Raw genomic sequence first — 17680 nt, forward strand, 5'->3', positions numbered from 1 at the left:
GTCAGTTCTGAAAGTTGCCACTGAACTCATCCCATCACTACAGAGAGCATTGTGCACGGTTTGCCTGATATGGTAGTTATTATTAATGCATATATAGAAATTCTGTGTGTGTTGTATGCAAATACACTACTAGTCAAACGTTTTTTTTTTTTTATAAATGTTCTTAAATTAGTTTTATAGATACATAATTGTGCCTATGTATGATTGTTTTTATAAAACTAAAATACTTCATTAATATTATAAAAAAATGTATCAATTAAATATTAATTAATGGATATATATTATTAATAGATAAGTTTGACCAGACAGTGAAGGAATGTGAACTGTGAACTCTTTCCCAGAATGCACCTCATGAAGTTGATTTAGTAAATATAATTTCACATTTTCTGGTCACTTCCCAAACTTCTGTTTGTGTTGTTTAATAGTTTTGATATCTTTTCTATTATTCCAAAAAAGTGGACAATTATTATAATATAGTGCAACAGCCATGTTCCGGAAGTAAAAGCCATATTCATTTTCTACATAAGTAAATTGATTACTTATTGATAACTTATAAATGTTTAAAGATGGCATCTGTTTGCATAATTTCTACTTTTTAAATAATCCTGCCTAACAGCTGTATCTGTGGTAAATAACTACAGTATCCATGATGCTGTACAAAAATTCCACCAATCAGACAGTTGTGGTGAGCTAATTGCATCAAAATAGCTTGCAGGGAATGGCTACTCCCATGAAGCACGGCAAATGACGTAATCAAGTCGTAATCAAATAATGTGAGTGTGTGTGTGTGTGTGTATACATACATACAGTGGGTACGGAAAGTATTCAGACCCCCTTAAATTGTTCACTTTTTGTTATATTGCAGCCATTTGCTAAAATCATTTAAGTTCATTTTTTTCCTCATTAATGTACACACAGTACCCCATATTGACAGAAAAACACAGAATTGTTGACATTTTTGCAGATTTATTATAAAAGAAAAACTGAAATATCACATGGTCCTAAGTATTCAGACCCTTTGCTCAGTATTTAGTAGAAGCACCCTTTTGATCTAATACAGCCATGAGTCTTTTTGGGAAAGATGCAACAAGTTTTTCACACCTGGATTTGGAGATCCTCTGCCATTCCTCCTTGCAGATCCTCTCCAGTTCTGTCAGGTTGGATGGTAAACGTTGGTGGACAGACATTTTTAGGTCTCTCCAGAGATGCTCAATTGGGTTTAAGTCAGGGCTCTGGCTGGGCCATTCAAGAACAGTCACGGAGTTGTTGTGAAGCCACTCCTTCGTTATTTTAGCTGTGTGCTTAGGGTCATTGTCTTGGAAGGTAAACCTTCGGCCCAGTCTGAGGTCCTGAGCACTCTGGAGAAGGTTTTCGTCCAGGATATCCCTGTACTTGGCCGCATTCATTTTTCCCTCGATTGCAACCAGTCATCCTGTCCCTGCAGCTGAAAAACACCCCCACAGCATGATGCTGCCACCACCATGCTTCACTGTTGGGACTGTATTGGACAGGTGATGAGCAGTGCCTGGTTTTCTCCACACATACCGCTTAGAATTGAGGCCAAAAAGACCAGACCAGAGAATCTTATTTCTCACCATCTTGGAGTCTTTCAGGTGTTTTTTCATGTGTCTTGCACTGAGAAAAGGGCTTCCGTCAGGCCACTCCGCCATAAAGCCCCGACTGGTGGAGGGCTGCAGTGATGGTTGACTTTCTACAACTTTCTCCCATCTCCCGACTGCATCTCTGGAGCTCAGCCACAGTGATCTTTGGGTTCTTCTTTACCTCTCTCACCAAGGCTCTTCTCCCCCGATAGCTCAGTTTGGCCGGACGGCCAGCTCTAGGAAGGGTTCTGGTCGTCCCAAACGTCTTCCATTTAAGGATTATGGAGGCCACTGTGCTCTTAGGAACCTTAAGTGCAGCAGAAATTTTTTTGTAACCGTGGCCAGATCTGTGCCTTGCCACAATTCTGTCTCTGAGCTCTTCAGGCAGTTCCTTTGACCTCATGATTCTCATTTGCTCTGACATGCACTGTGAGCTGTAAGGTCTTATATAGACAGGTGTGTGGCTTTCCTAATCAAGTCCAATCAGTATAATCAAACACAGCTGGACTCAAATGAAGGTGTAGAACCATCTCAAGGATGATCAGAAGAAATGGACAGCACCTGAGTTAAATATATGGGTGTCACAGCAAAGGGTCTGAATACTTAGGACCATGTGATATTTCAGTTTTTCTTTTTTAATAAATCTGCAAAAATGTCAACAATTCTGTGTTTTTCTGTCAATATGGGGTGCTGCGTGTACATTAATGAGGAAAAAAATGAACTTAAATGATTTTAGCAAATGGCTGCAATATAACAAAGAGTGAAACATTTAAGGGGGTCTGAATACTTTCCATACCCACTGTATATATATATATATATATATATATATATATATATATACAGATCAGGCATAACATTATGACCACTGACAGGTGATGTGTACAACACTGATTTTCTCTTCATCACGGCACCTGTTAGTGGGTGGGATATATTAGGCAGCGAGTGAACATTTTGTCCTCAAAGTTGATGTGTTAGAAGCAGGAAAAATGGGCAAGCGTAAGGATTTGAGCAAGTTTGACAAGGGCCAAATTGTGGGATCTCAAAAACTGCAGCTCTTGTGGGGTGTTCCTGGTCTGCAGTGGTCAGTATCTTTCAAAAGTGGTCCAAAGAAGGAACATTGGTGAACCAGCGACAGTGATGCACGTGGGGAGCGAAGGCTGGCCCATGTGGTCCGATCCAGCAGACAAGCTACTGTAGCTCAAATTGCTCAAGAAGTTAATGCTGGTTCTGATAGAAAGGTGTCAGAATACACAGTGCATCACAGTTTGTTGCGTATGGGGCTGCATAGCCGCAGACCAGTCAGGGTCCCCATGCTGACCCCTGTCCACCGCTGAAAGCACCAACATTGGGCACATGAGCATCAGAACTGGACCACGGAGCAATGGAAGAAGGTGGCCTGGTCTGATGAATCACGGTTTCTTTTACATCACGTGGATGGCCGGGTGCGTGTGCGTCGTTTACCTGGGGAACACATGGCACCAGGATGCACTATGGGAAGAAGGCAAGCCGGCGGAGGCAGTGTGATGCTTTGGGCAATGTTCTGCTGGGAAACCTTGGGTACTTTGACACGTACCACCTACCTAAGCATTGTTGCAGACCACCTTCACCCTTTCATGGAAACGGTATTCCCCGGTGGCTGAGGCATCTAGCAAAAATGGATCAGAAATGGTTTGAGGAGCACAACAACAAGTTTGAGGTGTTAACTTGGCCTCCAAATTTCCCAGATCTCAATCCAATCCAGCATCTGTGGGATGTGCTGAACAAACAAGTCCGATCCATGGAGGCTCCACCTCGCATCTTACAGGACTTAAAGGATCTGCTGCTAACATCTTGGTGCCAGATACCACAGCACACCTTCACGAGTCCATGCCTCGACGAGTCAGGGCTGTTTTGGCAGCAAAAGGGGGACCAATACAATATTAGGAAGGTGGTCATAATGTTATGCCTGATCAGTGTATACTCCTGGGCAAAAAAAATAAATAAATAAAAATGGGCCAAGCCAAAAGTGGCAAAATATTTAGTGGTCTTTTAATGGTCTTAACCCTTCTAATCACAAATCGCTGGTCAGGAAATTAGCAAGAATTGCACAAATACTGTAGATAAAGCAACTGAGCACAGAATAACCTTCCCCAACTTGCAGACAACTTTTTACAGGAAGAAGAGTCAGTGTTATTTCACTCAATGTTAATGGCTTCAAACAGTTCATAAGTAGTTGAAAAATGTATCCCAGTTAGTTTGAGTTTAATGTGAGACCAAATACTTAACATAGAGTTCAAATCTGGACTCTGACCAAGGCCAAAACATGAGCCTGATGGACTTAACATAGAATAGAATAGAACATAGAATTAAATAAAATCTGATCATTCCTCTTTAGATAACAATTTTTCAGTTGTGGGAAACAAGCCATTCTGCAATATTCTCTTGTACTCCAAAGCACTAAATTACTTTTCACAGTGAAGTAGCTCACCAGTACCAGCAGCTAAAAAGCCTCCCCACACGATGACACATCTTCCTTCAAGCTTCACTGTGATAGAGATGCATTTATTATTATTATATTTCTCACCAGATTTTCGAAGACACCACTCTGGAACATCACCATGCAACTCGTGTTTCATTGATTCATCACTCCACACAACTCTGCTGAACCACTCTCAATCAAACTTCCCATATTCTGCCAAAAACTTTATTCTGTCTTTGATGTTTTTCTGAGACAGCAGTGGCTATTTAAGTAGTGTATTTACCTAAATGTTGCTAATTTCCTGAACAATAATCTGTGGTTAAGACAATTAAAAGCTTAGTGTGTAGCCATTTTGGGCTTGGCCCTTTTTTTGCCCAGGAGTGTAGAGGCTAAATTAGTAGTTTTATATTTCATCATTGTTTTTAATTTGATTATATCATTCGCAATCCTTCATGGAATTGTAGTTCATTCCCTCATTAAAGCTGTGTTCACACTTGGCATATTTGGTTCGATTAAAACGAACTCTGGTGCGATTGCTCTGTTAGTGTGGTTCACTTGAATGAGTGTGAACGCTGCCATCTGAATCTTGGTGCGCACCAAACAAATGGGCCGAGACCCCTGAAAAGAGGGGTTTTGGTCTGCATCCAAACGAACTCTGGTGTGGTTCGACTGAAATATAAATGCAACATGGACCAAAGACATGTAAACGAACTAAAAACAGGACATGATGTCCCAAGATGTGACCCTAAAAAGGACAGAATGCTCAAGCATACCTGTTTTTTCTCATCATAGTCGCGATGTTGCCCATCACAGTTCGGCATCAGTACCGCATCTCCTTGCTGCAGATCTTCGTTTGTGTGTGTGTGATAGAAGGATTCCTGCCGCTGTTTTGACTCCTTTACACATTTTATAAGCTCTGCACAAGTCGTCAGCTCCATCATATGTACACACATACAGCGAGCGCATTTAGCCCAGCACAGCATTGTTTTGGATGTACCGTCACAAGATATTTAATGCCATAAAAGCCGTTTTTTTTTTTGTTCTTTTTATCTTGGTGTTAAAAATGGCAGTGTGTCTCGAACCTTTGTCTTTTTGTCCAGTTTTCAAGTACTTTTTTGCTTCAAATAAAAGTGTGTATTGTTGTGATTCACCTCGTAGCTGGTTGGTTTAGTTCATCGCTTATATAGGAAAAAATTAATAGAAAAATGACTTCCAATCCAATGCTGCTGAAAAATTGGGCAGACACTAAAGCCCTATTTAAAATATGAGTAGGTGTGTCCAAACTTTTGAATGGTTGTAGTAGTTTATTACAGTTGTTATTCACATGCAATAGAGCAAGTTAAGCTGTGTTGAATCAAGCAAACCAGGCATAAAGGAAATAAGTTTTTTTTGTTTTGTTTTTTTAACATTTATTGGCCCTGTCTGTTTAAAATTAGAATGAAGTGTTTCTTGATCGGACATGTTTTAATCTGTTCATTGGTTAAACTATCATTCCGATTGCTTGCGTTCAATTGCTTACAAACCTTTATGGTGAACTGGATTCAATTCAAAGCCAGTGGCTTTTTCAGCACTACCATGACCCTCAGCATACCAGAGGCTGATAGTAATGTGATGGCACAGGATGGTTGGTGTGGAGGAGACAGATGGGCCACTTGGTCAGCATTCAGTCAGTGTTTATGTAACCTTCATTTTTGGTGTGATTATAAGGAATGTCTGATCAAATGTAGAATCCTGTCTTTGTTTCTGTCTTTCTCAGTTTATCTGTTGTTTTCTTTTCCATTTGTTGTATTTCGTACTCCCATTCTTTCATTCTTATCATTTCTTTCTTTCTTAGATCATAATGTGAATAGTTTACCCAAAAATAAAACTTCTGTCAACATTTACACATTCTCATGTAAGTAAAAAAGAAAAGTGTTAAGCAAATTATTTAAAATTTTTGGTTCAGAAGAAGGATCTTTGGGTGAACTATCCAGTTCAACAGACATACCTACCAGTCCAGACCAGGTTGATTATTAAAGGGGACTGAAGATTGTTTAAGAGACCGAAAGGTGATTTATAATCTGTTTTGTATATATGCACAAACCATCATCAGCAAAAATAAATAGTTAGCTTTGAGTCAATGTGGGTGCGTGGGATGCTTTTCAGAATGTGAATTGACAATGAATTTGTCTGTGTTTATCCAAATGCGCTGATATGGCAAGTTCAGGCAAATTACTGTGACTATATTTACAATGAGGCTTTTATAATGTTCACTGAATTTATGACTTACTGAGTACTAGCACTCTGTACACAGTCATATAGTTATTTTTGAACAGGTTTCCTGAAGACTCCCCCTCTCTGCCATTGGTTTCCTAAACAGTTAGCCCTGCCCCAAACTCACATCATTGGTTGAGCTGTTGCTGTGTCGGGCTGGTCGAGATACTTAAACAAACAGAGCATATTAAACTGGGACAGAAGAAAGTATTTTAACATAAAAACAATATGCATTACCTTTAATTTGCATATTTCATATTATTTTCAAAAATTAGTTTAAAGGGATTTATTATCCCACTTATTATTCTGTCAGCAGTATTGCAGTAATAACTGTGAAGCTAAGTTGTCACTTTGTTTTTGTACATTATGTCAATGTGGCCTAGATTTTAATTTTGAATGATACCTGGAGCTCCCTAGGGGTTTGTAAATATATGCAAAACTCTCAGATATACAGGCAAATGGCTTGTCCCTTCACAGCAGTTTTACAGTGAGAAAAGCTGATGTTTATCAGATAAACCTGTCGCATTTTATGACCCCTCCATAACTTTTATTCACCTGCGGCTTTCTTTCCCTGCTATACATCTGTCAATTTGCCATCTTTTTTTATGTGTATTTATATGTGCTTGGCAAGTATCTCAGGGTTTTATGGTCCAAAGCTTTAGGGAAAAGAAATTACAGTACATAACTGTACATGTTTTAATTATTATTCTATACATATTAACATGTTCAATACATTGTCTCCAATTAATAATTAAAATAAAAAAAGTTAAAGAGTGCCACTTATCTACCATATCATGCATTAATAATATTAATAATAATAATAGTAATAATGACTCTAATGGCCTTTTGCTTTTAAATTTTCAAAAAACACTAGAGTATTATATGGAAGCTTGTTTCCACCATGAATTAAAACAAGATAATGGCGACTTTTTTTCTCACAATTTCAATATAAAGTCGCAATTGCGAGTAATAAAGTCAGAATTACTGGATATAAACTCGCAGTTGTAAGAAATAAAGTGAGAATTATGAGATATCACAATTCTGACTTTTTTTTCTGAATTGCAAGTTTATATCACGCAATTCTGACTTTATAACTCGAAATTGGAAGTTTATATCACGCAATTCTGAGGAAAAAAGTCAGAATTGCGAGATGTAAATTTGCAATTGCGAGGAAAAAAGTCAGAATTGTGAGATTAAAAAGTCGCAGTTAACTTTTATATTTTTTATTTAGTGGCGGAAATAAGCTTCCATGTAGTATTGTCATCAAAATCATTTATAAAATGAAATAAATTGGTTTTAGAGTCAGCCCGTTTCATTTTATGTATGAAGAACTTACCCATTAATATTATTAAAGTCGGCATTAAACGGAACTTGCATTGTGATAGTATTTTCTTATCTATTGTGACAAATCAGAGTGAAACGGCTTCTCAAACAAGAAAAAATGTAAGGCAGGGCTTGATTTTGTCCATGGGGAATTGATTGGATGGTTGTGGTTTGCTATTGGTGGATCTTGTGAGTGACAGGTTTCCCCGCCCTCGCAATAATAAGCAGTAAATGAAGAGTTTATTGAGGCAAAAGTCGTAGTTAACAGTGAATATGTGTTCCCCGTACCAAAGTGTTACCATCATTTACCATAAATACTAAAATATTCCATAAAAAAATAAGAATTGTTCATTTTGATTGTGAATTTTTCATGGTTTTGTGTTTTTGGCCATTGAAATAAATCTCTATATTAGTTATACCCAGTTGTAAATTGTGCAGTATGCAGTATGCTCATGCTAGGGTATTTCTCTTGAGTGAAGGAACTGCAACACCTTTTGCAAATGTGATGCCATCTAGACTAGTACTTGGAGAACTAGACATTGTTCACATTTAGTCCTGAGACTAATACAAGCTCCTCCTGCAGCCAAGTTTGCATTTGAAATGCGCAGGATAAATATTTGACTACGCCTGATGAACCTCACAATTCAAATCTGGGGCATTACAGATTCACACAGATGTAGTGCGCCGAGCAAATACTTAAATAATTGAGTGTGCTTGAGCTTGCATGTATGTATGTGTGTTTATGAGATAAGGACTGGTGACCATGCACTTCTTGAGTACCTCTACACACATTAGTCTTTCATTGACGTGCCCAGGCTTGCCTGCAAAATCAGTAAAAAAAAAAAAAAAGTTTCTGCTTTACACTGTGGTTGATAGGTCACACTTGGCAGCAAGTCTACGCTTGAATCTATTCTTCTCTTATCAGCATTTGTCTAAAGTAAACTGCCAAACAAAAGCGTAGAAAGTCCAGCAGATTGAAACCCACACTTTTTGAATTTTCAATGTCTTGTATCTACTTTTGCAACCCTTAGAAATTAAATGTAGTATAAAGGTGAAGTCAGCAAATTGAGGTTTCATGTAAACAAGTCCAGTCATGTGGTCATCTCGATCTTGGACGGCATTCAGAAAGAACAATGAACTTCCTGTATATCCGTTATTGCACCATTCCTTTATTTAGCAGAAGAAGCTCACAATTCTTATTCTAGTATTTGTCCAGTATCAGTTATAGTTTGTTAAATATAGAGTGCTTGATGTTATGCTTTTTGTGGAGGATTTTTAAAGTATGCATAACTGTAAGCTGTCAATATTGACCTCAACCAGTACTACGGAAGAGAAGTTAATATTTTTTCAGTTGTTGAAAAAGTGGTGAGGGATGTTTGCTAAAATATAAAGTATGCCAAAATGTGTGTAGTGTGCAGCACAGTATTATATCCCATAATGCCATGCAATTTAATTTGGAAGTGATGTCAGCCATTTTTGTCCTTGACTACTTATTGGATTGAAGGTGATAGGCTGGATGCATGTAACAACAATATTGCATATTCTTTGTTATATAATGCTATTATACATATGAATGTCCGTCCAAAGAGTTGGGGTCAGTTAGATTTAAAAAAAAGAAAAAGAAAGAAAGAAAGAAAGAAGAGAAAATAATACTTTTATTCATCAAAGATGTGTTACATTTATAATGTTTCAAATAAATGCTGTTGTCCTGAAAAAAAAGTTTTCTACATTAATAATAATAAGAAATGTTTCTTGAACACCAAATCAACGTATTAGAATAACATAAAATATTACACAAAACTATTTTTTTTTTTTTTTCAATCAAATAAGAGAATAATAAGAGACTTCTTTCAAAAACATTAAAGGGGACCTATTATTCTGCCTTTTTCTGCCTAATATAAGGCCAAATTCACACAGCAGCAGAATACGGTTGCCATTCCTTTATTTGAGTCCTTAATATTGTTACGTTCACACACAGTTCATTTATTTACGGGAGTGACAACCGATTTCTATAGCCGAACTCATACCTGTAAATTTTCAGGACTCACAACAGCGTTTTCTGAAAACATGTGCTATGTGAACAAAACCAGACTGGACAACTAATCCACGTCATACAGTGTGAAAGAGCCGCTCTGCACTGCACTGTGGGTTTCCATGTGTGGTTTCGCTTTCAGTAACTTAAAAGTGCATTAAAAGTACCATTCCGGCAACGAGAACGATGATGAGCCAAGATAAAGATGTGTTCTGGTGTCTGGCATGTTTATTGAACCAATCAGAAGAGTAAATCGAGAGTCAGCGAGAGCCTCATTTGATTGGCTACAAGAAGAAAGTGGACACGCAATGTAAGGGGTCTTTGCTTTTGAAGATGAAACCCCTGTCTCCCATATCAGGTGTGAGATGTAAATTACAGTGGACCCTTCCCATAAGCCCCTCTGAATCTGGAACTCATTCCAGTGGACAAGATGTGTAAACATCCAGCATGTATTAATGTCAATCAACCTACAAATGGCCTCAGCAAAGCACTTGCTTTGAAATACAGTGGTGATGTCCGATGTGTATTTAAAGTCTCTTCTCTGATGAGGGCGGAGCAACCTGTCACTCGCATGAGATTGCAGCAATAGAAAACCACAACCATCCAATCAATTCCCCATGGACAAAATCAAGCCCCGCCCTACATTTTTTCTTGTTCAAGAAGCTGTTTAACTTGGATAGATGTCACAATAGGGAAGAAAAGCATCAGATCTTCAGATATTTGATGACTACTTGGACAGAGATTTGGAGAGACTGAAGACTGTAAAATGCGCAATTGAGAGTTGTGTTTTTTTGATGTGTGAATTATGATAAATATGTTCTTCATAATTAATTACACAAAATTCCCACATTAAATCAACTATAGGAGTGTGTTTTCTGTAGAGTTCTGAGGCTACAGTTCCAGCTGACTGACTTTTTCATGCTGACACCTCTCAATGGGTCATGACCTCTGCTCTCAGAATCTTTTGGGTCAAAGGTCGCCTCGTATAAGAGACACAAAAATGACTTGTGTTCATGTCAACCAGCACATACCTCATGTGCTGGTCAGTCACTGAGCTATAAATCTGAATGAAACCAAGAGGTGAGTGGGAGCCAGACATTCCTTCATCCATCTGTAATTCACCTACAGCTTGTCCAAGTGCACAAAGCTTATAGTGAAACTGTGACTGCTTCAGAACGATAGACGCCCCGTGCCTCAATTCGATACGTTTGCTGTAATTAACTTCTATTATGACTCGTGTTGATATTATCAGAAGCCACAGCAGATAACAGTCCAAGCGGCGTGCTCATCATGGCTCATGTTACACAGCAGAGGATGTCTGTGAAACTGATGAGAGGAACTAAAACTTTCAGCTGATACTTGAAGTAACGCGCTTCAGTTATCTGCAGTTTAATTGGCTGCTTTGTTCTGCTTGTGAAAAAGAGAAACAAGATAGAGGACTCATCATATTTTTAGTTCTTTATTTTTTTTAGTACTGAGAAAGTACCATATGTATGCCTCTTTTACACCTGGGTTTAAAGTCAGTGAAATCAACCTTGTTTACTTGCTTAATCTACATTGCTGGTCTTCATGTGATTCTTTGATGGCATGTTACTCTGATTTTTTTTTTTTTTTGTCTTTGTAATCTTTATTAAAAATGTAATAACTTGCTCTTCCTCTCACACGACTTTCCTTTACTCATTATTCAGGCCAAACTCTTAGAAAAAAAGGTTTCTATATAGGGTTCTTGACTCAATTTTAAAGAACCAAATAAAGTGTAACTTTGCAATGTTTACTCATTCTTGATGTCACCTGGACTGGAAAATTCACGTTTACTGTCAGCAAAAGTCTGCCGGATGGTGCAAAACACATCCATGGCTTTCTTGAAAAATACAGATTATACTTCCATGTTTTTGCATCCCTGCCTACGGACAGTCAGATCGACAGAGGGTTATTAACAGAACAGTTATGCTAGGGTAGGTTTATCACTGAAAAAATGTATCGTACTATGTCTACTCTTTAAACAGCATTATGGTAAAAATGGAACACTATGGCAACAGCTTTCTTAACTGTACGCAATGGCGTTTTGCTTCAGGAGGTTAGGCGAAATTGACAGAACGGCAGTTTCTTTTGGTTTTCCCCCTTCATTTGGCCTAAAACACTGTGTTCGTGGTCATCCAGTTTGAAATGTTTACTACAAGTACAGAGGTTTTTCAGATTGTCCGTCGCGGCATTCTCTCCATATTTATGATTCTTTGCAGCCTTTAGCTACTGCCTACAATGCACTGGATCCTTCACTGGAAACTGAAAATAACTCCCGCTAAACATTTTCTCTTTGAATTCTTGCACCCGGGAACAATGCAGGTCAACACCATTATTACTAAAAGTTTGCTAAGAAGTATTTCCTACTAAAGCAAGGCAGCATTTGACTCTGGTCAAGCTTATCCATAGCAGACTGGTGGGAGTGGCCCTGGACGGCAACATGCCCAGTGCATTATGGGTGTTGTAGTTCCTACCTATTTGGCAAAAGGGAAGACAACAACAATTTTTTTTTCTGTTTTCTCAAGTCAGGTAGCACTGATTTTAAATTTGTTCCCCCTTTCTACTGTATTGTAGGGCTGGGACAATTCTTGATCGATACAATCGATTCTGAGCTTAGTTTTAACAGCAGATGGCGCCCTAGGCTAGTTTTTAACCGCACACTCTCAAACGCTCACGTAGAAGACAGCTGGTCAGCGCTCGTGCATTCGGCTGAGTCATGTAGTTAAATATACTTGCACCTCGGCTCAGAATGCTTTTATGATGTGAGATTTGTAATTCGCTTCAACCTTTTTGAACTTTATAAATGATTATTTTAGGTTTAAGTGGTGTGTGTAAAGGAACTGGAAGCAGACGAGTGTTTCTAAAGCACGTATAGTAGTGCCATCTGCTGTTTAAAAACTAAGCTCAGAATCGATTTGAGAGAGAATCGCGATACATAGGAAAATATCAGAATCACTCCAGATTCTTCGTATCGCGAATCGAGATTCAATGTATTGTCCCAGCCCTACTGTATAGGCAGCCAAGTTTTATTGAAAGCCCATTTTGCCAGCGAAGTAGCCTTTTTAAGCCAAAAAGGTTCTGTATGAGGAGAAATGTCTTAAATTATAATAATTTCATGTTCAACAGATTATTCATTTTTTTTCTGGTGATAAAGTATGTTTACAAACTGTTTAATTCATAAAATGAAAAATGGTAAAATGGTCCCATGATGGAAACCCCTAAAAGGTTCTATGAAGTGCCTGATAGAACCTTCCCTTTTCTTCTAATAGTGTATTGGGGTTATTAGATCATGTTAACCAACCAACATTACCCAAATGTCTAGGCATTGAGTCTTCTTATCACAATATAATTAGGAAAAAAAAATTGTCCATTCTTTTTTGTGTGTTATATAATGATTCACTTATGTGAAATATGTTACATTACGGAAGTAAAATGAGTTTCGAAAAGCATTTCACAATGACTTTAACATTCATGTTATGATCTGATCATAAATGGTCGGTTGAGGCACACAGTTGTTTACACCAACGAATGCCTCTCTAGTGACCACATGTGATCGGATTTCGCCATGATTTTATAGGAAAGGGTCTCTGATTTCATGACCGTAGCAAGTTATGTAAGTCATACCAAACATATTCCAATAGTTTTTTTGCAAAAAATATGAGCTTTACAATTTTTTTGGTAACACTTTAGTATAGGGAACACATGTAAACTATTAACTACGACTTTTCCCTCAATAAACTCCTAATTTATTGCTTATTAATAGTTAGTAAGGTAGTTGTTAAGTTTAGGTATTAGGTAAGATTAAAAATGTAGAATAAGGTCATACAGAATAAGGCATTAATATGTGCTTAATAAGTACTAATAAATAGCCAATATTCTAGTAATATGCATGCTAATAAGCAACTAATTAAAAGACCCTAAAATAAAGTGTTACCATTTTTTTTTTTTTTTTAATTTTTTAGTTCAGACAGTTGTCTTTTTTAGTCACACCATCACCTTTGCCAACATCGAACACTCACTTAAAGTTATTTGTTCAATATACAAATAATTCACTAACACTTAAATTTAATCTCAAAATATAAATTTTTCATAATGTACTTGTTGTGATGCCTTTTAAATGTCATTTTATAGCATTTAAAAGTTTTTTTATGTATTTTAGAGTTTTTTTTAACTTTAAGATTTATTTAGACAAAATAGTATATTATATTAATATCAGATGTTTATCAGTTATTGTCCATAACATGAACATAATTATTGGCTTATCAGTATCGACCAAATACTTACAGCATATTGAAGTCATTCTTCTATAGCAGCTTAAATTGTATAAAATAATTTTACAGTTAACGGCGCAATTAGCAGCTATAAGAAGCTCAAACCCAAGGATATGTAACGCTTATCCTGACTTTAGAAAAATATTTTAGTTCACCCCCAATATACAGCTATGTGGAAATCATCTAAACCTCAGTTCCTGTCTGACAGAATTAAGCCTCAAACAAGCCCATGTTAATCTTCAGTCAAATAAGACATGTCTGTTCAACAAAGCTTCCTACTGAGATTTGATGTCTCATTGCATGCCTGCACGACACACACACACACACACACACCCACCCACCCACCAAAAGTTGTGCAGAAGTTGAGCTTTATTAATTCTGAAGCTAAGCTGCAATCACTTGCAAAAATCCCTATTATTTTGTTAGTTTTGTTTTTTGTATTTACACGATTAATGCTGCTTAAAGGAATCAAGTATTTTCTGTTGCTGAATTTACCAAATGCCATTTTGAAGCTTTTATGTTCCAAAATGAAGCTGTAGCCACAGTTGTGAAATTTCTGGCAGCCATAAATTCAGGTGCTGAATTTACCAAATGCCATTTTGAAGCTTTTATGTTCCAAAATGAAGCTGTAGCCACAGTTGTGAAATTTCTGGCAGCCATAAATTCAGGTGCTGAATTTACCAAATGCAGGTTTGAAGCTTTTATGGTCCAAAATGAGGCTGTAGCCACAGTTGTGAAATTTCTGGCAGACATAAATTCAGCACCAGGCGCCTGCTCTGACCCCAAACATCAGTGCAGTTGGTCCAGTGCACACACAGAGAGAGAGCGTGCAAGAAAAAACGACAGAACCGAAAACAAGTTTGTTTTTTTTTACTACCAGACCTAAACTCTTGTCGAGGAATGCTGGTTATGGACTCATTGTTTGTCTGTAGGGAGACGAAGAGCCAGTTAATCAAATGTTTTTACTGGCTGTACTGCCTCGATTGCCCTAAGCTATGCTGTTTACTTTCTTGATTATAGTTTTCATTTGTTATTTTGCTCATATTTTGCTCGTCATTATAGCTCCTTTGCAGATTGTGGTGTGCCGCATCGAATGAAGAAATTCCGTCTTCATCTGTATCCAACAGCTTGTGCGTATATTTTGCTCCTGGGCACGTTGATCATCAATTTATGGAGGTTGTTTATGAGTGTTTCTTATGAGTTTTCTCTGATCAAGAGGTGCACCATATACATTGTACTGATATTTAACCTTATGAAATGAATCTATCATGTGCAACTTTACTGATTTTGCTGCTCTCAGACCAGCTGTAAATTGTCATTGCTTGATGATTCTTGGCCTTTTGAGTTCTTGATGGTTTCAATAGAAACGCTGGAACTGGAGGAAAGCACCGTTTGAGGCCCTCTCTCTTCTTTGCCATTCACACACCCACATCTTACATAATCTTTCTCAGTTAGAAGAATTCCCAACTTCTTCTTGGGAATAAATGGCAGCCTACTCTGACTTCTAAAAACAGCTGGATCTGTCCCTTTTTCTGTCAATTCCCCCTTTTCCAGATGAATCTGTCATGCTTCTAGCAACCTCTCCAAAACCTCTGCAGTGCCGAGGTTTTCACTTCGGTTTTCCATGATTCTCAGGAAATCATGTGCTCTTTGATATGTTTAGTTTTTGACTAATATTGTAGAAAATTGATAAGATCTCAGTATTTTTATACTTTATTCTCAATTCTGTCTTTGCTGCAGTGACCCAGTGGCCTCTACTCTTTGCTCCGGGTCATGGCACCAGATCCAGCTCTAAATCCTTACAATATGAGAGCCCTATTCCAGGATCAAGGCCGCTTCGCTGCTCTCATTCACTCAAACCCACACACTCGCGCACGAAGATCAATGTAATCCTTGTGAAATAATTTCTGCTCTTAAAAGCAATCTTCACTGATATAAAGCAGGGAAACAAACAAACTTGGATCATATGACAGGACAATATAGCATTGATTTAGGTGTCACTCAATTTTCTATTCTCTTTTGCTTTCATCTACTCTGAAATAGTTTTGGCATGATCTGTTCTAAATTAATGCAGGATTGAGTTTTATCTATTTATTTAGCATCTTTTAACTTGTGTAATAATTGAACTTTGACATGAACTTTCTTCCAATGGCCGTTCTACTTTGTTTTTCCCTAAAGGAATCTTGGGTCAGTCGACTACATCTGTAGCAAAATTACCACAAAAATAATTTAAGGCACTAAAATGGGGAGTCAATAGTATCATTTTTGGGGGGTGTTTAAAAGCAGAAATATGAAGCATGTTATTTTAAAAGCTGTTTAAATCAAAAGGGGCTTTCGCACCGAATAGTTCTAGGAACTCAGTTATAGGAACTAGCCACTAGGATAGTTTCCCAGGAACTAATTTCTCCCCCGGGGCCACGTTCCTGGTTGCATTTTCACTAAATAGGAACTCTGAATCGGCTAACAGCAGCGTCTTTAAACACGACATTTACAAACGCTAAAAAACAGTGAATGGAGGATCCTGTGATCGGAGCTGTGTTTGTTGTGTGTCGTGGGATTCGTGATAATGGAGATGGAATGTAAACGCATAATCTACACGATTGAAAGAGCGAAAAATGAGGCTAAGAGACGAAATCTCCTATGAAATCTTTCAGTATTACATATCATCGAGGCGGAGGAAAGAACACAACCCTGTAGACGACAGGTAAATGCCGTTATCGCTGTTTTCCATGTTCGTGAAGTAAATATGAAGAGTTTGGTTCCAAAACGCTACAACTCCATTTTGATTAATTTGAGTAAAAAGGTGTTTTCTTTACCAAGAAAGTGGCAAGATGAAAACCACTATTTTCTGTTTCAAACTTTCACATAGCATCTTTTGGTTATAAAAACATTAAAAATTCAAATCTACATTTTGATTTTAAAAGGTTTATTATAAAAATGGATTATTTTTCCCCCAAAATACAATAAATCCATGACACGTTTTTTTTGCAAAATGCAATTAATCCATCAATATAAAAGTTATTTTTCATATTGAAAATACACAACAAAGTAAGTTGATTCACATATATTACAGCCTCTAAACTTTGCCAATACTAATCTTATATACAGGCATTTTACTAAAAATACATTCAGTCATCGCTCCCAAAATGAACTCAACGAGTCATCTTGTTAATGTTATAAATTAATTATGTCTCCGTTTGTCATTACCGATTAAAGAGTATCTGGTGCAACCGCACGGTTGAAATAAACACATTTACAGAGTACATTGGTGTATTCAGAGCGCCGCCATTACTGTTTACAGGACGTGGAATGGTGCGCTGGTACCGACCAGATACAATACTGATTTTGGCGGAACTCAATTTTTTTTAAAAAGGCGTTTATCGCGTTTTCCATGTTTACATGGATTTTTAAAAATGCGGGTGCCGGTGTTTGACATGCGTTTGACCAATCAACGTACACTTACATCACTGATAGTGCTGGTTTAGACCCTACTCTGAAGTAGGAGCTAATTTTAGTTCCTCCAAAAGGAGTTTCTAGAACTAAAATCATCCCTAGTTATTGTGGTACGAAGACGGCACAATCCGGGTACTTCAGCCAATAGTTCTAGGAACTATGAAAAAGGTCCCTAAAATTATTTTAGGGTTTACAGTGTTATGTTGTCTGGGCAACAAAAATGTAAAATTTCACACAGAAAATGCTAGTAAGTGTTTTTTTTCACAAT

The 17680-nt window shown here is 37.5% G+C and overlaps 1 protein-coding gene across 2 annotated transcripts in view; it reads left to right on the forward strand.

Annotated features, from left to right (window-relative positions):
* The window catches only part of slc2a4rg (SLC2A4 regulator), a 77052-nt gene that overhangs the window by 2720 nt on the left and 56652 nt on the right, over positions 1–17680 (forward strand). The gene's annotated exons all lie outside the window — the stretch shown is intronic.

The sequence above is a fragment of the Ctenopharyngodon idella genome, chromosome 22, assembly GCF_019924925.1.
Source record: "Ctenopharyngodon idella isolate HZGC_01 chromosome 22, HZGC01, whole genome shotgun sequence".
Classification (NCBI taxonomy): Eukaryota; Metazoa; Chordata; class Actinopteri; order Cypriniformes; family Xenocyprididae; genus Ctenopharyngodon; species Ctenopharyngodon idella.